Genomic DNA, 26,510 nt, shown 5'->3' on the forward strand with positions numbered 1-26,510 from the left:
TAGGTATACATCAATGACCTTCGACCAGAAGATTTTGCGTGGCGTTCGACGCCAAGTCCTTTATTCACGCCATGTAAATTGTACTGCGGTACCTTGAGGGTCATCGTCATTATTGGTGATTCCTCTCGCGCTTGTTAACGGTTTTCATTATTGACCGGTAATCAAGCGATGTCTTTCCATGTTCAACTTCAGCGAAATTCTCACATGGATCGACTTGTACTTAGAGTGAAGATCGAACGAGTTTGAAGACCCCAGATCTAGTTTCATCCATCTGGGCTGCGATATATATTCAGGAAATATAAAAGCATTTGCCATGTACATCATTGCAGCAGATGATCATCCTATTCAAAGGATGATAATTTCAGCAGAAAATTATCAGTCTACCTTCCGACGATCGTCTGTCATATGTACCAAAATGTATTTATAAAAGCTGAGCATGGGAATGCCCGCCTCAGCTAGATCATGAAAATAGAATGAAAAATAATGTATTGTATTGTATTGTATTACAGGGCGCCTCCTCAGCACTGGAATGAACTTCGGACCCTCTAGATAAAGCATCTCACCCGATAAACGGCCTCATACTTTAGGGGGCAACTGTTATAGAAATTTTTGTGCCTCGCGACATGGAGCATGAAATGTCAATAATTACAGGGATCCTCAGTCCCTAAACATGTTGTTCTTACCCCTAAAAGAACAAGGTCATCAAACAACATCACTTCCAATCAGTTCTCCACCTGAAAACACTTCAAAACAGGCTAATTTTGGATCATGCCAGCTGCTCCACTGAGCATCTGCGCTGGAATGCAACTGCTCCTCCTTGTACCTACGCTGGAAGTCAAATCTAATGAAGGCTACCTGCGCTGGGCGAGATTGGCCAAGTGGCACAGTCATTCTGCAAGGTGCCAACTGCCCAGGAAGCTTCCAAACTGACACTTGGTTCATGAGATTCGCCCTGTGATGAGTAAGAGGTACTTGATCACCATGTGTAAGCAAGGATCTCCAAGTGGACTCAAGAACTGAAGATTAACTGAAGAGGGAGAGGACACTAGTCAGCTCTATGCCAGCCTCAAGCTAACTCATCCTCTCTTCTTCTCTCCTATATATAGAGCTCTTCTATGAGGTCTAAGGAGGCTGGAATTTGGTGTAAAGCAAGGAGGTGCTGTTGGTTTACAATTAGAGCTATTGGGTGATTGTTTTACTAGAGGTGAAGAGGAGAGTTCTTGCTACTGGGGAGGTGCTGCTGGATTGGAGCCATCATTGGTTGTAACCTTCTCAGAACCCTATTACTTCTATCAATAAAGTTTTGCATGTTCTCCTATATACTTGTATTGCATTGATGTATTGTATTTACATGTATATTTGATTCACTCTAATCCATGCATCAGTTATGAGTACTTGTATCTTGTAGTTTCCTCTCTTGTTTGTGCAGGATCTGTGTGTAGCTGGACCGGCAAAGAGAGCAAGGAGCTGGGAACAAGAGACAAAGAGAGAGGACAAGGATCGACTAAGTGAAAGACACCAGGTTGGTTAATCTTTTCTTCCTTCTCTCTGTACTTTCATAAAGGAAAACATCAAAGCTTTACTTTCAGTTGTTGCTAAAGACTGTCACCTTTAGAGTAGGGATAGGGTCATCCGCGTCGGATACTTTTCCCCACAACAACAAGGGAATTACTTCTCTCATTAGACACATCATTGGCATATTTCTTTAGTATCGGTATTTACCTTTGTTGTTGATGTCAAATCTCGCATGTATGGAAATCAGTTAGATAAGCGTCTAAGTTGTAGAGAGTGTATAGAGATTGACCTCAGAAGTTGGAGATTAGGTTTAGATTGACATCAATGACAAAGTGGGAGCTTTTTGGCATTTTAGTGTTGTTGGAATTGTGCAGAAGTATTGTGTTCATTGGTCTATTGCAAGCAAGTGATCCACTTGTTGGTCATGTTGGTTGGCATTGATGTCAACATGGTTATGAACTAGTGCGGGATATATAGAAACTGAAGGTGGAGTAGAGATGTGTTGGAGGTGGTTGAGTAGTTTGATGATGCTACTACAGGTGGATGATGCCGGTACGGGTGTTGGAGATATTTGGATAGGTTAATGATCTTATTATAGGTGTTAGAGACGTTTGTCCATGTTGAGGAGTTTTCCATATTAGGTCTTCATGTCCCTAACTCGTTGAGAAGTTTTTGGCTTCTGCTACCAGCTTCTAAGCATGTCATTGAGGTTTGGAGGTGTGTATAGATGTTGAAGAAGGTGTGCAAGTAATTGGGAGAAGTTATGAGTTGAGGATTTATTGATTTCTCCTATGATTTTCTCCAGCTTTTGGGAGAGATGTCATTCATGTGGCTAAAATATTTTATCCAACGTATTCTAGTGTCATCTGTGTGGTTGTAAGCCTTTTAGCCAATATTTGCTACTGTTCTTGGTGTCACTAAGGCCTAAACTAGAAATTTTCCGCATTCCTCGTGCATCTCAAGAGTTTCATTGGTTTTTCTGATTACATTGTTTAGTAATTTTCATGAGAAGGTTGGAGAAAGGCTAACTAAATTCTAGAACATGGTTAAAGTGAAAAGTACCCCTCATTAAGTGAAGTTAGTGGCATATTAAGTCAAGGATAAATATTTGATTCAAAATGTCGAAATGTATGAACAAATATTTGTTGATTTTAGTGGTTTTTAGTAATTATTGAGTTAATCACTTCAAATCATCTATATATTGGAGAGAGCTCAATGCTAGTTGGTTGGTTGTGTTATGTGTTGAATGAGTGTGAGAGAGGTGAAGTGTATGCCGGTTGTGAGGCTTATGATGCATAAATTCTGAAGTAGTTTGTAGGTATCGAAGAAGGTAGAAGAGGCATATTTCAACCAACATTTTGTGCAAAGAGCGAGTATATGAAGTGAAGATTATTTGCATATCCTTTTGGTGATTGGTACCAGCTTGTGTATTCTTCAATATTTTTTCTGTGTGGCATTTGTTTGTGAGCAGATTTATCTACTACAAAGAGGGCTTTTGCTAATGTGTTTATCAAATTATTTTATGTAGTGTTTGTATTGATTGATTCTATATTTGAAGACTAATTTATTGTTGTTGAGTTCTGAAGTTCTCCTTGGAGTCCAGTATGAAAATGAATGAAAGTGTAGCTCTGAGATTTTGATTAGGGTGGTGGCTCCTTGCCATTTGTAGCTAGAAAAACATTATTTTTGGATTTGTATCACCATCTATGGTGGTGGAAATTCCAGTGGTAGTTGGGCGAGAATCGTTGGGAGTGGTATATTTTAGCAAGTGGTGGCTTGTAGATTTGTGTGAGTATATACTTCCTGTTAGAAAATTATATATTACATAACAATGGAACGCATAAAGTATTTCGGAAATATAAACACAGAAAACGTATAAAAAAAGAGACACAGATATACATGGTTCACCCAATTTGGGCTACATCCACAGAGAAATAGTGAGTCCTCCCTTTTATATTATCCAGTAAAATCAAGAGATACAGCCTACAACAAATCTATTGTAATTCCCTCTTCGCTCTCACACAATTTCCTCTCTCTTTCTCGCTCAGAATACGAACCTACATAGCTATAATACAATTCCCTCATATATAGCGAGGGGTTTCCTTCTAGGGAAAAAAATCCTAAATTAAACATAACTTCTACCATCAGATGTCGGCTTAATGGATGACCCAGATTTACTACAAAATTACAACATTTTACAAGGCAATTTTACATTACGAACTAGGGTCCAACGCGACGATACCTTTCAATAAAGAAGATAATCACGCTCCACACCAAACACTTCCTAGTTGGTGGACACCAATAATGCTGAACATAGGGGTGGTTTCTCCTTGATAGTGGAGGCTAGTTAAACTGATGTAAATTATTTGATTTGATTCATAAGAGAACTAAAAGCAACACAACAACAAGAAGGATGGTTTTTTTTCCTAGATGGGGTTTTCCACCATAAATATTTGCCTCATGCATTGAATTTTTTATGTTTTCATGCTTATGGATGATGCTTTGATCTCTCATGTATTTTAGTTTTTGGAATATTTAAAGGTTTAATTAATTGGAGAAAAAATTACAAGTTCCTTCACTACGAATCCCCCCCCCACCCTCAATAGTGCTCTAAATTTCTAACACTATATGCTAAAACAAAATATAAAGAGATGTTGTTTGTCAAATATTGACTAGAGTTACCTGTGGAATAGAAGACTTAGACATCTAAATTTTGATCAAATTTTTAATTTGGGAAAGAAGAACAATGTTAAAGATCTTTCAAATCTTGAGAATACTATTTGCTAGTCTTGTCAAATGGGTAAGCAAGTTTGAGTACCATTCATGTCAAAGGAAAACTCTTTAACCAGGCCATTGGAATTGATCCATATGGACTTATGCGGTCCTTCAAGAACTCATACACATTCAGGTAAATTATGTTTCATGCTTATCATTTATGACTTCGGAAAAATGTTTTGGGTGGAAATTTAAGAGAAAAATCAAAGGCCTTGGATAAATTTAAAGGCTTTAAGGCCATGGCTGAAAATGAGATATATTGTAAAATCAAATGCATAAGGTTTGATAATGGAGGTGAGTATACCTCAAAAGGATTTTATGATTTTTCAAGAAACATGACATCAAAAGGAAGTATACCATAGTAGAGACTCGATATCAAAATGGTTTAACAAAGAGAGCCAATAGATTAGCTCAATGGTTGGCTAGAGCCATGATGGGTGAAAGAAATATTAAGAAGAGTATTTGAGCTAAAACACACACAATAGTGGTGATTCTAAACAAAGCACACTTCAGACCAAACATTCATAAAACTACGTATGCACTTTGGTATGGTAGACTTGCATCAATCAAGCATTTTAAAGTATTTGGAAGCAATTTCTTTATCAAAAGGAACAATGAAAAGCTTGGTAAGTTTGATATAAGAGCTGATGAAGGTATTTTTCTTAGATAATCTCATAATTTCAAGGGCTATATATGCTACAACAAGAATACAAAGAGGCTACTTGACTACATTGAAGTCAAAGTGGTTGAGAATATTTATTTTGAATACAATCATCTAGTAAATACCAGCTGAAATGATCCAATAAACAATTATGAGAAGATAGATGAGCTACTTTCACATGATGAAGACAATTTAAGAATCTCTCAGTCCTCAAACCAAAGATTTTGTATGGTATGTGCAAAAACGCCACCCAACTGACCAAATTGTTGGTGATTTATATTTGAATGTGCAAAAAAGAAGAATATTGCTAAATCCCCCTACTAAAGCGCATGGAGCTATGTTATCTATGATGGAACCAAAGGAATTTTCTCAAGGCATCCAAGATGATAATTAGTTAAATTCCATGCATGAGGATCTTGACTATATCGAGAAAAATTAGACATGGAAGCTTGTTACAAGACTAGAAAACATGAATGTGATTAGAACGAAGTGGGTCCGCGGGAACAAATTGAATGAACATCGTGAAGTAGTAAGAAACAAGGTAAGGTTAGTTTGTAAATTATATGCACAAATTGAAGGTTTAGAGGCAATATGAATGTTTTTCGCCTTTTCTAGCTTCAATAAATTCAAGTTATATCAGATCAATGTCAAATATCCTTTCTTAAATGAAGAATTGCAGGAAAACGTTTATACAAAGTAGCCTGATGGTTTCGGTTGTCAGATAAGCATGATTATGTTTGCAAGATGAAAAAGGACTTATACTATCTCAAGCAAGCCCAAAGGGATTGATATTCCAAGTTGGAAAGTCATTTATTCAATTGTGGTTTTAGAAGAGCTGCATTTGGTAGTAATTTATATGTGAAATCAAATGATGGAAACTTACTAGTGGTGGTTGTCTATGTTGATGATATTAGTTTTTCTAGTGATTCATATCAACTAACATGACAATTTGCAACTGATATGAAGGCTAAATTTGATATGTTTATAATTGGAGAACTTTGTTATTTACTTGGTTTACAAATTGCACAATATTCCAGAGCAATCTTCATCTCACAAAGCAAGTATCTCAAGGAAGTTTTGAATAAATTTCACATGGAGGAATTTTGTTTGGTAATCACTCCAATTTTTATTGGATGCAAGCTCAAAAAGACTGATTAATCACCAGAGGTGGAATAAACTTTATGCGGATATATTATTGGCATCCTATTATATTTGACAGCCTCAAGACTAGACATCATGTAAGTAGTTGTTATTATTGGAATATTTCAAGCATCCCCTAGATAGATTCATCTCCTAGCAGCAAAGAGGATTCTCAGATATCTTAGAGACACAATGGACTATGGACTTTGGTATCCCAAAGGTAAATATTTTTCACTAATTGATTTTATTAATTTTTATTGGATAGGTGATGTAGATGATCTAAAGAGCACTGGTGGTGGTGCTTTCTTTCTTGGTGAATGTCTTGTTTCATGGTCGAGCAAGAAGCAACCTTTAATCTATCTATCTATTTTTTAAGCAAAATACATAGAAAAACCTTCTTGTTGCACTGAACTCTTATGGATGAAGTAGAATTTACAAGATGTGCAATTATTCTATGATCAGCCTATCCCAATCATCTGTGATAATACAATTTCCATTAGTTTGTCCAAGAACCCTATTTTCATTCAAAGACAAAGCATATTCCAATCAAGTACCATTTCCTAAGAGAACAAGTTGCAAATCAGATTGTCAATTTTGAGTATTGACCTACAAAAGAGAAGGTAGTTGATATATTCACCAAATCTCTCCCAAGAAATCAATTTGAGTACTTAAGGAAAAGACTAGGAGTAGTTCCACTTGAATCCCTCCACTAGATATTCCTTAAGAGGAACAAATACAACCAACAAGCACTCAACATAACAGATGAAAGTTGTCAGGCCTATAGGATAAATAAGACAAGGGGAGATTGTTGAGAGGGGGAGCACATTATTTTCTTTTGCAATGATGTCAAAAGGGGAAAGTAACTCAAATTAAAAAGGGGAGAAGTGACTCAAAAAAAAGCATGGGAGATAGGTAACACCATAAAAGGAGAAGTCCAACAAAGCAAAGGTATACTAAATAAGAAGTATGCCTAAGGAAAAGTGCATAATATGGGGGAGAAACATCCAAAGGAGGAGAAGAAAGAGAAGCAAGAAGTACTCTTTGCTTTGTCTTTTATTCTTGTGTTTGATGTTTCCATATGTTTGTTTCTTTTAGTGCTTCTATTAATTCCAAAGGGAGGAAATCTTAGAAATATGTTTTCATTGATGGAAAAGGCAAAGAAGATGACTGCAAAGGCACAAGTGGTTGCAAGAAGAATGATAAAGGTGCATAGAATTTGGAGCCACTTTTGGTATAGAAGATAATCTTAGGTATTGTTGGAAACTTCTTTGATGGATAGAGCTTTGAAAGAGCTTTCTAGTGGTATAGAAGTTTGCAAGTAACCTCCTAGAATAGAACTTATTTCCATTCAAAGATCAGAAGCCCTAAAGTCAATGGTTGCAGTTAATGAAATGGTGATGGCCTTATTTGGAGTTAGTTTTGGTGTTTGGAAAAACATGGAGTAATTGGAAAAGTAGTTGGTGAAGAATGACATTTAAATCCCATTTAATATTAGCAACATATGTGTGCCACATATTCTCTTAACTCCATTGAAGAAATTGCGAGGGCCCAAGCCCATCGGTGGCTTAACTACAAGGGGAGCCCCGCATTGGGTATTAATGCCATAACAACTCATAAGAGATTGAAGTTCCATATCTTAGTGGGACATCCTCCCCATTTTCCATGAAACCATTACTGGGAGGTCCACATAAAAACATGGCGGTTAAATGGTATTAGTGGCACAATGAAAGAATGTCAAGATTCAAAGAATAGACAAATTTTCTATATCAGCATAAAAATCTTGGAAGAAACTCCTTGGAGATTTCCCTAAGAGTCTAGATTTAGAAAATCCCAAGATCCCGAGGTTCTAAGATCTAAGACCCTGGGTCTCGTGAACCAAAGGGATTGAATCGAGTGGTTTTGGTTCCAAAGAAATTTTATGAAATACTAAGGCACAATTCGATTAGCTAAAGGAGACAAGGTTGATGATGACATCAGTAATGATTTGGTCCAATAAGAGCACAATATGTGGCATGTAGAATGTTTTTCGGTCACCAAGTGGGACAAAAATGAGTGATGCATGGCACCACTTAGTGAGTGACATGTGGCACCCTTGCAGAGGTGGAAAATAGTTAGTAGTGAGACATCACCCTGAAAGAAAATGTCCATAGAAAAAATGATCTCGAAAGTTATTGAATTGTGCACAGGTTGAAAAGTCCAAGATATTAGCTCCAGGACAAAGTGGAAATGAGGTAGCATCTTGAAAAATTTTTGAACAGTCGAAGAAGCCATGTAATATCAGAGGAAACTCACCCTAGAAGAAATAGATCTTGGAGGAAACTAATATTTGTAGTTATTCTAAGAGCCACATGTAGTAGAGTCTGAGAATAAGTTTTGATATGAAATGGTAGATAGGCAATCCCGACTAAAATTTTGTTGGTCCATGTGTTAAGCAAGTAGTCCCCATGGAAACATCATCCTGAAAGGAACTCATCATGGAAGAAATGACCCCAAAAGAAATGATTCATGGAATAAAAATTCTTAGAGGCAATCAAGGTTCCTCTAGTGAGTTTTTCTTGAGAAAGTATTCACAAAGAAAATAAATTTCAGGAGATAAAGAATGGGTAAACACCTAGTTCTCTGCAGGCATTGTGACTGTTGTCACTCACTACCTTGCGGGTTTTAATTAGTCAAGGTTTCCCATGAGCAATGAAGTTAAATCCATGTTTCAAGCAACAGAAGTTATCAGAGCATAACCAGATCCTCTCCATTGCCAAGTTCTCAGAAAAATATTCGAATGGTATATGGAAGTCCAAAAATGGACTCCTAGAGTAGAAGATAAATAATTTTGAATATTATCTTATAAAATCCCAACCGATGGAGAAAAAAATGATTAAGTGTAGAAGACAAATCACAATCAAAGGTCTAAGGCTAATCGCAATAGCAGATTGGTGGTCGTAGGGTCAGGGCACTGAAACATATCGATGATTGGCAGTCGGCAGGTTCTGGGCACATACTTATGTTATCAACAGGTTTCATGGTCGATTGTTGATATCATAGATTGGTGATCGTAGACACCAGGGGTACACACCAGAGCAGGGCCAAAACTATCACCAAACACCGATATCATGAGAACTGCCGATCATGTGATAAAGTGGTGCATTGCTGGGGGGCTAAGAAAACCAAATACAAAGGAAATGAATCACAAAATAGGGGGTGCACCTCCCATTTCTCTCTCCTCCACATTACATCGGTGATCAGTGGGGTTGTAGCTACGAAACATCATAAAAATGGTAACATTGTGATTTAATGGTAGGTTTTAACCCCATACAGAAATTACCTGCATACGAATTCTAAAACACAGAAAATAAATAATGCGAGAGCAGAACACATAAAACACATATACACAGAGATTTTCCCCTGGATCCCAAAACCAAGACTACCAGCTTGATTTTTCATTATGTTCCTTTCAATGTTATAATACATATTTATACATGCCAAAGCGTCCAATACCATGGACCGAAAACCATCGCGTCCAATGCCATGGACCGAAAGCCATCACGTCCAAAAAACGTGTGTGAAAATCATGCACAAAACCATAGGTGGGTCCGCCCAACCTAACATAGGGTCCAAAACCAAAATTTTCTGCGGTGCTGCCTGAGACCCCATAAAGCGAGGTTATGGGTGCCCCTCAAAACCACTATTAACTACGTGGAAAGAATATAACACAACCCAACATTCTCCCACTTTTTGTTTTCTTTCCACAGGGGCCACAAGAGAGCTTAGTCATTTTTCCAACCCTGAAATTCCCATTGTCTCTCTACAACAAGAGAACTTCTCAGATCTCACAGATTTTGTCAATGCATCTGCAGTATTCTTCAAAGTGTCCACCTTTACTAGCAACACCTTTTTGTCTTCTATCATATCCCTCACAAAGTGATATTGATTATCAATGTGCTTTGTCTTTGAATGATACGCAGGGTTCTTTGCTAAGAAAATTGCACTTTGGCTGTCACAGTCTATCCTTATAGCTTCCTATACTAACCCCATACTTGAACACAATCTCTGCAATGAAACTGCTTCCTTGCTTTCATGAGTGGCTACCATGTATTTTGCCTTTGTAGTTGACAGTGCCACTACGTATTGTTTCTTACTCATCCAACTGACTACATCTCCAAATAGGTTAAACACATACCCACTTGTAGATCTTCTCTGATCCAGATCTTCAGCCCATTCTACATTAACAAAGCCATGAATATCCAACACTCTATCCAATCCTAGTCTTCCTTGGTAGCAAAAACCATAATCACTAGTGCCACGCAAATACCTAAAAACCCGCTTCACTGTTGTCCAGTGTTCCTTCCCTGGTTTTGACATAAACTTGCTCAATAATCCCACTGCATGTGTAATGTCTGGTCTAGTACAGACCATTGCATACATTAGGCTACTGACTGCACTTACATATGGAACATAGGACATGTCCTCTTCCTCTTCTTGTGTCTTGGGACATTGTTTAGCAGAAAACCTCACACCTACAGGAATAAGAACCTTCACCGGTTTACTATCTTGTATATTAAACCTTTGCAATATTTTCTCGAAATACTTCCTTTGATTTAACTAGAGCTTCCTCTTTGCTCGATCTCTTTTAATTTCCATGCCCAAAATATAGTTTGCAGCACCAAGATCTTTCATGTCGAATTTGGAGGACAATTGGGTCTTCAAATCCTGGATAACTTCTTTGTCATTTCCAACCAACAACATATCATCCACATACAAGACCAGATAAATAACACAGTCACCAATTAATTTAAAATAAACACAGTGATCTTCTTTGCTTCTGGTGAAGCCAAGTCCCCGTATAAATGTATCAAATTTCTAATACCACATTCTTGGTGACTGTTTTAACCATATAGAGACTTCTTTAACTTACATACCAGTTCTTTCTTACCCTTCACCACAAAGCCTTCAGGTTTCTTCATGTAGATCTCCTCTTCCAGATCCCCGTGAAGAAATATTGTCTTCACATCCATCTGTTCTACCTCAAAATCAAAAGCAGCGGCAACAGATAAAAGTAATCTAATAGAAGTTACCTTGGCAATAGGAGGAAAAATATCACCAAAATCAATTCCCGGCACCTGGGAATAACCTTTTGCTACCAACCGAGCTTTGTATTTCTCCACTTTTCCTTCTACATTAGTCTTCTTTTTTAACACCCATTTGCTACCAATGGGTTTCCTTCGAGCCGGCAACTCCACCAAATCCCAAGCCTCATTTTTGTGCAAAGATTCCATTTCATCAACCATGGCCTCTTTCCAGAGTTTTCCATCCTCTGAATCCACTGCTTCCTTCACAATTATGGGATCATCATCAGTAATAGACAAAGAAAAATTTGAATAGAACACAGATGGACTATACCTTTCTGGCTGCCTTCTTTCTTGAACTGATCTTCTCACATCCGGATTTTGTGGCTCTTCATCTTCTGATTCCTCCTCAGTTGTAGAGTCTGATTCTTCCTCCTTTAGTTCAAACTCTATCTTCTCAGGTTCCTTTCGTTGGATTTCATGTTTAATAACATCTTTCACCTCTCTAAACACTACATCTCGGCTGTACACAACCTTCCATGTGACTGGGTTCCAAAGCTTATAACCCTTTAAACCATCCTTATACCAAATAAAGATGCACTTTTCAGATTTACTATCCAACTTGGCTCGTTCCTCCTTTGGAACAAGTACATATGCATCACATCCAAATACCCTCAGATGTGAAGGAGAGGGTTTCTTACCAGTCCATACTCCTTATGGAGTCTTATCCTCCAATGCTCATGAAGGTGACATGTTGACCAGGTAATATGCAGTATCTACTGCCTCTGCCCAGAATTCCTGTCCTAACTCGGCACCATTGAGCATGCTTTTTTCCCTTTCTATCAACATCTTGTTCATTCTTTCTGCAACTCCATTTTGTTGAGGTGTATATGGAGTAGTCTTCTACCGTGGTATACCACACTTCTTGCAAAATTCTTCAAATTCTTTACTGCAAAACTCTCCACCATTATTTGTCCTTAGCACCTTTATCTTCTTCTCTGTGTGGTTTTCCACTAGAGACTTAAATTACTTAAACCCATCAAATACTTAAGATTTCTTCTTAAGGAAATATATCCATATATTCCTTGAGAATTCATATATAAATGATACATAGTACACAGATTTACCCAGTGATGGAACCTTCACAAGTCCAAACACATCATTGTGCACAAGCTCTAATATATGTTTCACCCTCTTACCACCAGAGGGGAAACTCACCCGATTCTGCTTCCCGTATACACAATTTTCACAGAAATCAAAATCCAGAGTGCTATTACTCATACCTTCTACTATACCTTTACCATGAAGTATTCAAAGGCCCTTCTCTCCAATATGTCCAAGCCTTTGATGCCACAGCATGGTCTTTTCTCCAGAGACCACTAGATTTTCTGCTCCACATTTAGGAACCACAAAACTATTGCACCCATCAATAACAGTGCTACCTTGCAACTTGTACAAAGTTCCAATTCGAACTCCTCACATCAATACCAGTGCTACCCTTCCACCTTGCAGCCTCAACTTTACTTTTCCATGACCAATGATTCTAGCCTTCCTGTCATCCCCCAAGATGACATCACCACCATCATATTTCTCATACTCACAGAACAACTCTCTATGTCGAGTGAAGTGAAAGGATGCACCTGATTCAATCAACCATGCCTCATGATCTACATGTGTACTTGAATAGGCCAAGTACACATCCCCACCTTCATCTGAGGTGGTTTTCGCCTCTGCAGAAGGAGCCTCATCAGATCCCTTTCCTTTGTCAAGAGCTTTATATTTACATTCCCTTTTGAAGTGACCTTCCTTTCCGCATTTCCAGCACACCACCTTTACAGGTTTTCCTGGAGATTTAGATCTCCCTCTAGATTTAGATCTCCCACTCGATGACTTACATTTGTTTCTATTCTAGTACCGTCCTCGTATAGACAAGGTATCACCATTTTGGCTCTCCATATTTTTTCGTCTCATCTCCTCCATCAACAAGGCTGAGACTATTTCATCAAAATGAAAGGTAGTTGCATTGCTACCTATTGCAATAACCAAACTATCCCACGAATTTGGTAGAGAACTCAACAAATTGATGCACTTATCTTCATCTGAAATTTTAATATCAATAGATGCTAACTGACTTAACACGGTATTAAATGCGTTCAGATGCTCTGTCACCAAGTCTCCATCTTTCATCCTTAGGTTATACAGCTTTTTCCACAGGAATAGTTTATTCACCAGAGACTTAGATTGGTACAAAGTCCCTAACTTGTCCCACAAAACCTTTGCTGTAGCTTCCCCTGATACATTCAGCAATACTGAATCTGAGACAACAATCGTATTGTGCTCTTTGCCTTCCTATCCAACTTCTTCCATTCTTCATCGGACACTCACGTTGGTTTAGTACTCAGATCTACCGCGATCCACTGATCTTTATCCACCAACAGATCCTCCATCTTGAGTTTCCACAACTCAAAACTCTGACAATTAAATTTTTTGATCTCGATCTTTCCACTGCTTGCCATCTTCTTTCATCACCAGAATCGTTCTCACAGATCTCCCGATGAACAAGGTCTACCACAGGCTCGAGCGAAACCCCTCAGCAACAAAGGCATCCCCTTGAAGCAAAATATGCTCTAATACCAAATGTATGTTTTAAACCCATATAGAAAGTACCTGCATACGAATTCTAAAACACAAAAAATAAGTAATGCGAGAGCAGAACACATAAAACACATATACATAGAGATTTTCCCATGGATCCCAAAATTTGGACTACCAACTTGATTTTTAATTATGTTCCTTTCAATGTTATAATACATATTTATACATGTTGAAGCATCCAATACCATGGACCAAAAACCATCACGTCCAAAAAACATGTACGAAAATCATGCACAAAACCATAGGTGGGTCTGCCCAACCTAACATAGGGTCCAAAACCAAAATTTTCCAGGGCGCTACCCGAAACCCCATAAAGTGGGGTTACGTGTGCCCCTCAAACCCCCTGTTAGCTACGTGGAAAGAATATATCACAACCCAACATTAATATGAAATCATCGGGGAAGGCTGATTCAAAAATACAAAGGAATTCCATGCAAAACCAAGGCCCGACAGGAATTTTTCTCTCTCCTCCAAGGGGCTAGGTGGCGACCTCCCATTGGTCCTTAGAGCAGAAATGGCAGATGACGTCAGTAATGACATGGCAGTATGGTTGATGACATGGTAGAGGACATGTGTCACCTGGTTTGAGTGTTTTCAGGGGTGACATGGGGCTATTTTTGGGTGCCACGTGTCACCAATCACAAGATGACAAGTGGCAGTGATGATGTTAGCAGGTTTATTGACGATCGACGGTTCTTGGTTTCAGGCTGTTGGGAACGAGTCCCTTGGGGATCAATTTTGGGGCTAAAAACCCAAGTTTTGGGGCAGAATGCCCGATGTTTGTATAACGAAATGTAAAGTCTCCGCATTTTTTCATCGCAGAGTGAAAAGATATCAAGAGTGAAAAAGGGTTTTGCCACCCTATGTCTAGATAGGTTGTGTCGAATTGATGAGATCCACCCTTGGTTCGTGAACCATGGGATTGTATAAAAAGGAGGTCTTCAAGGAGTATAGGGATAGGAAGTTTAATTTTTGATGAATCTGTGAAGAGCTAAGGGCAAGAGTCTTAGCATGGGAAGAGGCTCTGCAGCTGAGTGCGTAGAGGCCTAGGGTAGAATACCGCAATTGAGTGCGCAAACCCCTGCAGCTGTGTGCACCGGACATATAGTGTCTGTATTGAAAATATGAATCATCAATAAAGAGAAGTATGCTAAAATTACTGTGTATTTTTCCTCTATGGATCGCATGTGATTATGTCATGTTAAGTTCTCTGTTTATGTTATAATGCTAATTTGATGCACGAATGTATATGTTTCTATCTATTATATGAACACAAATAAGGATATATGTTTACGCGAAGATAATATTAATTTCATGGTAAATTTGGCGAACCCTTAAGATAATTCAAGAAATTATATACTAACACAGTAACAAAGCCGCGTAAGTACCTAAGCCACTAGGTAGGGTTGCACGAAGGATGATCATATACCTTCGTGAGGGTTTTAAGAGACAGAAGAGAAAGTACATTGATAAGCCTTAAAGGATTATCGATCTGTTGAAAGGAAGGATTTAAGGTATAAAACCGACATCACGACCATCTCAGGGTGTAGAAACTTGGTTCCTATATCCCCCCATACTGCTTTAGGTGAGACTTCAGTCCGTGCTCCATGGACTGATGCTGAAAGGGCCAGTAGTGTAGGTATTTGCTTGGTTGACTAATGTTGAACCTAGCTCAAGGCCTATCAAGCCAACAAATGGTTCTATTGTTGGGACCGGTATCTAGATAACAAGATGTGTGATGTCAAATCATTGGAACCCAATGAAGAAGGAGATTGAAGAGTGGTTGGATAGGAAGATCCAGAAATTCATGGTGCAAGAAAAGTATCCATGATTAACAAAGGAATAGTAGTTAGATAGATATCTGTACACAAAGATTCACAAAATCTTCTTTTGTTCCTTCCTAGTTGAATTATATAAGTGGATCGCGGAGTTGGCAGACATCCAAGGAAGGTGGAGGCTTGACAATCCGATTGTATGGACCCCAGAGCTAGTGTGGATATTGGAAGCCTCTTAAGATAAGATCAGGTGTGATGTCCATCACTAGCTCGACCATATTATGTGAGGGTTTGTAACAGTGTTCACGGTTGATACTTCGGTCAGCTACAGAGAAGAAGAGCACTGCTTCTTCAAAGGACTGCAAGGTAAGTATTTGAAATCACTAAATACTTGGATTAAGATGCTCTTGTGTGAAAAGTGGGTCATGCAGTTACCTTGATGTTTGGAGCTACGCGAAGTGGAAGGTCTTTTAGGGACGAAGGAAGAAAAGGTCCTGAGTATAGCCCCCTAATTAAGACTCCTTTGAGTGACGACGAGGGAGTCGTGTAGGCTTCCCCGCTAAGCGCTATTTAATTGATAAGACAATGGTTCCCATGAATACCTACACCACCTCCATTGTCATCCCATCCATCCACACTGCCCCCATCTTCACTTCCACCACTTACCCCATCACCCACACCACCGCCACCTCCACCACTATTCAACATGGTGAACGTCGTAAAGCTACTTGTATTCAAGGGTGTAGGAAATGAAGATTCAGACCAGTTTTGGTTCGTCATGAAGGCTATATGGGAAGCTCAAGTTATCATGGATGATCAAATGAAGAAAGAAACACTGGATAGTGATTTGCAGGACCGCACACTAACATGGTACATCAAGTATAATATTGATAACCCAGCGTCCGCGTTGGAAGATATCTAGACTACACTGAATAGAGAATTCAGTAGACCCAAGTCTCAAGTGCAATCAATTGTGGGATTCAAGGAGATCATGATGAAGCCTGAGGAGGCACCCTATGATTTGGATCAAAGATTGAAGTGTATGATCTGAGAATCCGACATGAACCTAACTGATGGGAAGTAATGTGAATGGTTCATGGCCTTGCTCTTGCCCCACCTAAGGGTTGCGCTATCACAACAGAAGATCGAGACCCAGGAATAAACTCTATAAATCACGATGAGACTACATGAGACACCAAGTGCAGGATTCTAATTTGGGGGTTTAGCAAATTCAGACACAGTTGCAAAACCTTTGCCTCGAAATGAAAAGTCTAAAGAAAGACAGAATAGCTTGGCCGGAGGTGCGTGAAGAAGTATGGTGCCTAAAATGAAAAGGTAAGGGGCATGAAAAGGATCAATGTCCCGTCATTGTGAATTATGTTGCAGTAGGGGGACTAATGCCTCTAAGGCTGGAGGCTGTGGCAGGGCCAAGTACAAGGCCCACGCTATGCTGTGCTATATGCCAGGTAGCTGGGAAACATGCAACCGATAATTTCCATTTGTTGTGGAAATTCGTACAGAAACCACAACAACTCTTCTGCAATTTCTGTCAATTAGTAGGTCACGATGAGCACAATTGCCATAGCTACAAATTAATGATGGACATGACACCTGCATACAAGGTGCAGGTAGAAATGCGGCCTCTATACCAAGGCGTTGGGGGAACGGGAGGCAGGTATCAGGGGCGTGACCGAGGCCGAAGTGGAGGGGGGCCTGGTAGAGGCTGAGGGTAGCTAATTTGTTACAATTGTGGTGGATGAGGAAAAACGTGAGAGACTATCCAAATCTGACGCAACTTTCATGCCACTACTGTACTCATTTTGACCATGCAACTAAGGATTTCCCTATATTATTGGCTAAGTTTTGCGAAAAGGGGGTGTAGCCTCTGCAACTCACATAGAAACTCCAAATGATGAGGGTTGAGCCTCACGAGGAAGACCCTAAGATAAACATTATGCTGTGGAGTTGAACGACGACTGGAGAGGATAAAGGGAAGTAGCTTGCAGAAGGTGAATGGGTCTACAAAGCACTAGAAGAGGAGACTGGGTTTGATCTAGAGCTCACAAAGGAAACATTTATGGAAGAAAATAAAAGCTTCATTGAGGCCTATACCTCAAGAATTCAGGAGAAACCAATTGAACAAATGGACCCATCCATGATTACCACATTCTTAGAGACCTGCATGAAACTGCTCTGCAATAGTAAGGCTATGAAGGGACTGCAGGAACTGATCAATCAGTGCACTAGCAAGGACAGCGCTACTGGTGAACCGTGTGTAGTCAAAAAGCTTGGTAAGCATAAGGCAAGGACTAGACGTGAGATGAGACTCACCGCGCAGATAGGGGAATACAAAATGGACCAAGTTATCTTGGATCTGAGGTCCGACGCGAATGTTTTGCCAAAACAAAATATGGAAAAGATGGGGAGACCTACACTTCAGTGGTCTTCGATCCAGTTAAGGATGGTGAATCACTAGAAAATCATCCCAATGGGGAGGCTACAAGGGGTAACAGTTGACATCGAAGGCGCAAGCGCACTGGCAGATTTTGAAGTAATAGAGATTGTGGATGATAGAAATCCCTACCCTGCGCTTGTTAGGATTGATTGGGCCATTGACATGAATGGGGTAATCAACCTGAAGAAGTGAAAGATGATATTTGAAAATAAATTGCTTCATGTAGTGGTGCCACTGGATCTTACAGAAGGATCATGCTATACAAAATCAGTCCGCGATTATGAAAGTGATGATGATTTGAACCAAATTTACAAGATAATGACGCAAGGCAAGGATTGGATAAATCCCATAGTAGATGGATGTATTTCATGGGACTAAGAGAGCTCCTGCACATCAGATTTGGACGAAGAACTAGAGCACTAGTAGAACGGGCTACATGAAGTATCTATGTTGTGTTGTAATATGATGACCAAGTCATTGAGCTGTGTATCATTAGAGGTAATAAATTTTCCTCACTATGATGGGCTAACTGATGTTGATTTCTTTTTGGATACATTCGAAAGGGAAGTGCCTGAGAAGCTTCGCTTCCAGTCATTATATTGGGTGCTATACACTACACCTGCAATATGGTGGGGTACGCACAAGGGTAGTTTTAATTATTGGCACAAATATAGGAGGATGATGAGGATACACTTTGGCCACCCGAAGGTACGACTAACCAAAGAGTATAATGAGAGGAATGACGCACGCGATGATTTGGCCAAATGGAATGAAGCATATGGAGTGTAGCCTCAACCATAGTGGGTCCATCTGTTTTGTCATACCTTGGAGGTTATACCAATGAATTGGTACTTGGAGACAAAACTCCATCATGGCACTGAATAATGGGATGTTTTACGCCAAGGGTTTCTAATGACGTTCAGTTTTGAGGATGGATTTGAGTCCATCGATGAAGTGTTGGAGGAGGTTAAGACAACCATCTTTAGGATACTACAGGATCCTCTAGACTTGATTCAACCTGATTGGACTACCCAACTGAGCCACACATTGGAATGTTACAATGTAATAGCAGAAGAAGAAGAAAAAGACCTGAAAAAGGTTAATATCCTAGAGACTGAAGGTCACTGCAAAGTTGAAGGACCACAACTAGAAAACCCAGACATAACTGAGACACTCAAGACCAAGCATGTGAACATTAGCACGGAGGCAAAACCGAAGTTAGCAAATATTGGGGACTATTGGGACGATGCAACAGTAGATAAGGTCATCGAACTACTCCGCAAATATCAGGACTTATTCCCCAAGAAGTTTTCTAATCTGAAAGGTATAATAGGAGACCTAGGTGTCATGAGGATCACCCTAAAGCTCGACACGAAACCTATGAAGCAAAGACTATACCCCCTCAACCTGAAGTATAAATAAAGGGTCCGTGTTGAGTTAGATAAGATTCTTGTGGCAAGTATTATTGAATCGGTGGAAGAATCTGATTGGGTAAGCCCAATAGTGGTTCAGGAAAAGAAATAGAAGGAAGAAATAAGGATATGCATAGATCTTAGGAAATCGAATGACTCTTGTGTGCATGATCCTTTCCCGACCCTGTTCACTGACAAGGTCTTGGATAATGTAGGTGGTCAAGAAGCATACTCTTTCACTAATGGGTTCTCTGGGTACCATCAGATCAAATCGCGCTTGAGGATAGAAGCAAGGTGACCTTCACGACTAAATGGGGATGTTTTCAGTACACTGTAATGCCTTTTGGGCTGAAGAATGTGCTAGCGATATTTTCACGTGTAGTCATTGTGTCATTCAAAGACTTCATTTGTAAATTTTTGGAGGTATACTTTGATGATTGGATAGTGTTTGGATTGGTCAAGCGCCACATGGCAAGTTTGCACTTGATGCTAGATACATGTAAGAGATACCAGATCACTCTCAATCTGAAGAAGTGTCTATTTTATGTCCCTTTTGGGATCTTGCTGGGTCATGTGCTATGTAGACAAGGATTGATGGTAGACCCCACGAAGATCGTAGTGATAATCAACTTGGAGGTACCAAGGAGTGTGAAACAGTTACACACAACTCTAGGGCATACTAGATACTATAGGAAGTTCATCAAGAGTTATGCCCAGATCACCGTGCCTATGGAGAAATTTTTGAAAAAGGATGCTACGTTCTGTTGGAATGATGAACGTCAGAAGATCTTGGATCTGGTAAAAGAGAAAATGGTCACCACACCAATCCTAGTCATCCCGAATCGGAAGAAGGAATTTCATGTGCACGTGGACACATCATGTATTGTGCTGGGGGTCATACTGACACAGGCCGGTGTGGGAGAAATGGATCATCCTATAGCGTTCGCAAGTTGGAAGATGTATAAAGCAAAGAAAAATTATTCCATGATAGAGTGTGAAGGATTAGCTATGGTGTATGCACTCCAGAAGTTTAGGCATTGTTTGTTGGGAAGACACTTTAAGATGTATATGAATCATTCCGCATTGAAGTACCTAGTCAACAAGCTTGTGTTGGGGGGGGGGATAATATGTAGATTGTTGTTGTTGTTCCAGGAGTATGACTTCAAATTTATTGTGAAGCTAGGATGACTAAATGCGGGACTAATCATTTTTCATGCATTGAAACTGGAGAGGAACCTACTAATTTGGAGGAAGGATTGCCTAACGCATAGTTCTTTACAGTGCGCATTGCAGACAATCACTTTGAAGATATTATCCACTTCCTGATGACATGATCAAATTTGGAAGGTTATACAAGTAACAGAAGAAGGAACTAGTAGTGTGTGCGACAAACTTTTTTATCATTGTTGGGCATTTGTACAAAATGGGGTTAGACGAAACATTGTGACATTATGCGCCTGACTTTGAACAAAGCAGCATCCTTGCTGAGGCTCATGGAGGAGCTAGGGGAGGAAATTATGTAGGGAAAGCATTAGCGTAGAAGATTATACGTGCTGGGTTGTGGTGGCCAACCATGCATAAGGATTTGAAATCAATTTATAGGGCATGTGACGCATGTCAAAGGACTGGCATGCCATCACGAAGGCATGAACTGCCTATGATGTTGTAGGTAACATCACAACCAATCGAAAAATGGGCAGTTGACTTTGTGGGACCAATTTAGCCACTAGGAAAGAAGACGAGTGCGTGGTACATCATCACCATGACTGAGTATTTGACCAGATGGGTAGAGTCAAGGCCTATGAAGGACTGCATAGGAGTGACAGTAGAAAAATTTCTTTTTGATTATGTCCTAACGAGATTCGGGTGTCCAAAGATCTTGATGAGTGATTGTGTATGCACTTTCTTAATAGAACAATTTGTGCATTGACAAAAGAATTTCAAGTGTATCATCAGAAAAGTACACCTTATCATCCACAGGCTAATGGGATGGTGGAAGAATTCAATAAGATACTCCAGAGCACATTGATGAAGGTCTACAATGCTCAGAGAAATGACTGGGATGTGTGTGTACCCGCAGTGCTATGGGCCTACAGAAAGACTTGCAAGAATCTGACTAGACAAACACCTTTCAGACTCGTGTATGGTGTAGAAGATGTGATGCCAATGTAACACATTGTACCTAGTATGCACGTAGTAGCACTCATAGGAATTGCAGATCACGGTGCCCTGGAAGAGAGGCTCATGCAGCTAGCAAAGCTTGAGGAGGACTGATTTCTAGTTGGATTACATCAACAAGTTCAAAAGGAGCGTGAAAAGGCGTGGCACAATAGGCACATCAAACTGTGCACCTTCAAGGTAAATGATCTGGTCTTGTTATATGACAACAAATTTGATAAATTTTCAGGGAAATTTAGGATGCACTAGCTAGGCCTGTATGTCATCAAGGAGATTACCGATGGTGGAGCAGTTTAGCTGGTGAAATTGAATGGAGAACCCTTCCTAAGGAAGGTGAATGCCAGTCGATTGAAGCCATACACTGGTGATCCAACTAGCTAACTATATGAGGGAAGCACAATCTGAGTGCTACAGGCAGCTAAAATGAAGCATGGGACTATAAACTACACTGCCCGGGTCGGAGAGCTATGCAATTGCGGAACTGTGCGGAATGAAGAAATGTCACAAAGCCCATAGAAGCACACAGGGAGCTACACTACCAAAGGAAAAACTCTGGAGGATAGCTGGAAAGTGACCGTTAAAGTCATTGTTCATGATTTGATGATGAGAAAATGGCCAAATGGAGTGGGGGGCGACATTTAAGTCAGAATTCATTGACTAGATCTTTGAAAATATGTTTCCAATCTAGCATTAATGAACAGATTGTGGAGGGAACAGTCAAATTTTAATTTGAAAATGCCTATAAATTACAAAGTGTTTCCTAGTGGAAAACACTTGGAATTTTGAGAATTGAGGTGTTGAGATGTCAGGTGCACATGAACTATCAAAACTTTGAATTTTTGATAGCAAGTTCAGTGTTTGAGATGTTGCCAAAGGAGATATAGGAGTTATTGCATAACATCATGTCGACGTCGGCTGAGACTGTAAATGTTGGTGAAGCAAGGAAGGTCAAAGGAGTTGTTCCATGGGTATCCATGGTAGCCGAGGGAGGTGCCCTAGAGCTTGTAACTACGGAAGTACCAGCTGAAGTGCCTAAGTCACCATGGTTGCCTAGGTCGAGGCCTACCTCGACCAAGGAGGGTTCGAAGAATAAGAAAGGAAAGCATGCCGCAACACCACAGCCAGTGCGTGCATCACCTAGAAAGCACCCATAGAAGGATAAGCCCACCATGCAGGAAAATGGAAATGTGATTGACTTAGAGCTAGCAGAAGAGGTCGAAGAAATCCCCATGGATGATGATGATATTGTGATGGAAACCAAGGGTGTTGAGGTTGAGGGGTCTGACCCCATTTCTAAGCTACCTGAGTAGATTCCTCCATGTAGGGGTAAAACGAAGGTGCTGAAGGATATTGATGAGAGTAAGGTCACCCTGCACACACCCCTACTGCCAGAGTCAATTGTCTTTGAGGGACCGCACTTGGGGCATGTCCCCCTTATAAAATTGGAAGACTAGGATTTAGCTGACACAGAGCGCTTCCCTCATTTAGCGACAGACAAAATTATGCACCGTGTCTTCCACAAAAACACTAGAGTGACCGCCTTGGAGAAAAAGAAGTGGCTGAAAGGCGTGGACAAGGCAAGCCTTCTAAACTTTTTATGGGTGCTACATTACATCCACACACCCATCATGATGATTGTGATCAAGTAGCTACTATGCTTGGTGCACAATGGGTGTATGTGGCTGGAGGAGATGATACCCATCACTGACAAGCTGATCCATAGGGCCACGCGACTGCCACACTTAGGAGACAATCTGAACATGGCATTTGGTGGAAAGGCTGGCAAGCATGCCCTTGCTGAGGCGATGAAGTAAAAATTCAAGCTAGTAAAGAAGTCGTATGGCTATGCCATCACGATTATCTGTGATCCTGCGGTCAAAGTGGCAATGTAAATCTTGGGAGGAAAGGTAATGAGGAAGTGTTGCACAGATAAAGTGCCGACACCAATGATAGCCTTGGTGTCCTAGTGTGTGGAGGGCATATAGTTTAACTAGGAATGCTACCTCTGCGATGAATTCCTCATGAACAACCACGAGGCGCAGGATCATAGTAAGGTATTCCACTATGCATGGCTACCTCTGTCCATAGTGCTAGTTGCATGGGAGCTTCTCGAGGATGGCCAGTTTCCTCCGGTCGTGCCAGACCTACTGGAAGCAGCGAAGTTTGCTTCATTGTGGGCTACAAAGGATCCTCAGTGGATCAAGGACAACAAGATCTTTTGGATATTGATGGAGATGAGCATCCACATGGCCATCAATCACAAGCCACAGTTGTCACCTACAAATTTTGATAGGTTGTAGAAGTACATGGAATTCAAGGCCAACTTACATCATGTCTCAATATGTGCATGAAAGGACCCCAGACAGAAGTGGCTTGACCTACCATACCTAGCCACAGATGACACGATTGCAGCGATCCTTGACTGCTAGCCTGCAGATTGGTGCATTACCATGGACTTGACATTAGTATCTACCAAATCCACCGCACAACAGAAAAAGGAAGAATCCAAGCTGAAGATGGAACAGTTGTTCATGAAGGAAAGAAAGGAAACCAAGGATAAGGCCAAGGCAGAGTGCATTGTCGTGAAGCAGACAAGTGGGCAAGCAGAGGAAGAGGAGCATGGCCCTGACCAGAGTCAGAAGTTGCCTTCCCCGGAGTCAGAAGAAGGGGACGAATAGATGGAGCAGGGAGGAGAAAACCTGGAGACGATTTCATTCCACACCAAGCACACCAAAGATCTAGAGAAGGTAGGGTCATGGAAGAATTCCAAGGCTAGCAAGATGTCTCTTGACCTAATCACCCTAACAGATGGGGACTTGAATGACATAGGTGATGTGGTGAGGGATGCTACCGCGGAACTACTGCAACAGTTCAAGCAGGAGGAGTAGCAGGCTTTGGGTTCTATCCAAATGGGTCTATGTCAGTTGCAGATCCATGCATCATAGGTACAGACCAATGTAACATCAACCAATTTGGCGCTTGGCACCTCCGAAGCCATAGGGATGCTAGGCACACAAGATCCCTGAGCTAGTGCTGTCAGATGGAGCATTGACTATAGAGATAGAACCTGATTGGCCCGCTATCAGCACCCTCAAGGGAGTTGGACTTAACATGGTTATGCTCCCCAGTGAGGTGCTTAACTTGTTGCAACATGGCGTGATCGTGAAACTGCGGGCCTGTGAATAGCGTACGTTACAGGTCAACAGTGAGCAGAAGATCAACAACGCCCAGATGGTTGTACAACAAGACTCTACCATTGACGTCGTGAAATACCCTATAGACAAGAGTCAACACATGGATAAGGTCGTTGGTGAGGCATGCAGATCTATCCCAGATCTAGACATTACCGAGGCTAAGCCAATAGATGTCTGGGTTCAAAAGCTCGATGTTGGAGTATGTGACGCACACATAGAATTGAGAAAGGTCTAGTTGGAACTGAACCTCAAAATCGTAGAGTTGTAGTTGAAGGCCCAACCTTCGACTCCACTAGAAATGAGAGGAACGTGAGTCAATTTTGAAAGTTGTCGTAGCATCAGTAGACATCGCAGTAAAGGACTACATGATGCTCTTCAAGCAGTCGCTAGAGGTGGTCACCAGCCTGTAGGAAGACCCCACTATGAAGAGGTTGGAAATAGAAGCGCGGGAGATGCAGTAGCACTACAATGAAGTTAATCAACGATGTGCACTATCTCCATCACACAAAGGCTGGAAAAGCTGCAGGAGGTCAAGGCTTTCAAAGAGCAGGTAGATGCATCTCAGCACAAGGAAGCCATGTTGAAGGCTTGCTTACAGCCTTGGTTGGATGACGCCTATCTGATCACGACTACAATTGAAGGCAAGTTGGCTAGTCTGTAGAAGACTCAGCAGAAGATTTAGTCAGAAAGAACAGGGCCAGCAATAGAGCGGTTGGTCAAGGAGATGAAGCAGGCGACATCACAGTGTATCGTTGAAGTTGCAGTAGTCTGAGTCAAGCTAGGAGGTCTCCATGACAAGATCTGCGTGCCAACTGAGTGACTTAAGGGCGAGTCACCATGTTTGCGTTTGGGGCCTATTGGGAGTGGTACCTTGGGGGTCAATTTTGGGGCTAAAAACCCAAGTTTTGGGGTAAAAGGCCCGAATTTTGTATAAAGAAATGTAAAGTCTCCACATTTTTTGGTTGTGGAGTGCAAAGATATCAAGGGTCAAAAAGGGTTTTCTACCCTTAGTCTAGATAGGTTGTGTCAGCTTGATGAGATCCGCCCTTGGTCCGCAGACCATGGGATTGCATAAAAAGGAGGTCTTAGAGGAGACTAAGGATAGGAAGATTAGGTTTTGATGAATCTGTGAAGAGCTAAGGGCAAGAGTCTTAGCGTAGGAAGAGGCTCTGTAGCTAAGTGTGTAGATGCCTAGGGTAGAAGTCCATAGCTGAGTGTGCGGACCCCCGCAACTATGTGCGTAGGGCAGATAGAGTTTGTATTGAAAATCTGAATCATCAATAAAGAGAAGTATTATGAAATTACTGTGTATTTTTCCTCTATGGATCGCATATGATTATGTTATGTTAATTTTTGGGTTTATTTTATATTGCTAATTTGATGCATGAATATATATTTTTTTATCTATTATATGAACACAAATAAGGATATATGTTTACGCGAATATAATCTTAATTGCATGGTAAATTTGGCGAACACTTAAGATAATTGAAGAAATTATACACTAATGCAGAAACAAAGGCTCATAAGTACCTGAGCCACTGGGTAGGGCTATGTGAAGGACGATCGTATGCCTTCACGAGGGTTCTAAGAGATGGAAGAGAAATTACATCAATAAGCCCTAAAGTCTTATCAATCTACGTGAAGGAAGGATTTTATGTATAAAACTGACATCACATCCATCTTAGGG

The sequence above is a fragment of the Pinus tabuliformis genome, chromosome 8, assembly GCF_031772625.1.
Source record: "Pinus tabuliformis cultivar Carrire ecotype Pingquan chromosome 8, CPIR1, whole genome shotgun sequence".
In the NCBI taxonomy this organism is placed as follows: domain Eukaryota; kingdom Viridiplantae; phylum Streptophyta; class Pinopsida; order Pinales; family Pinaceae; genus Pinus; species Pinus tabuliformis.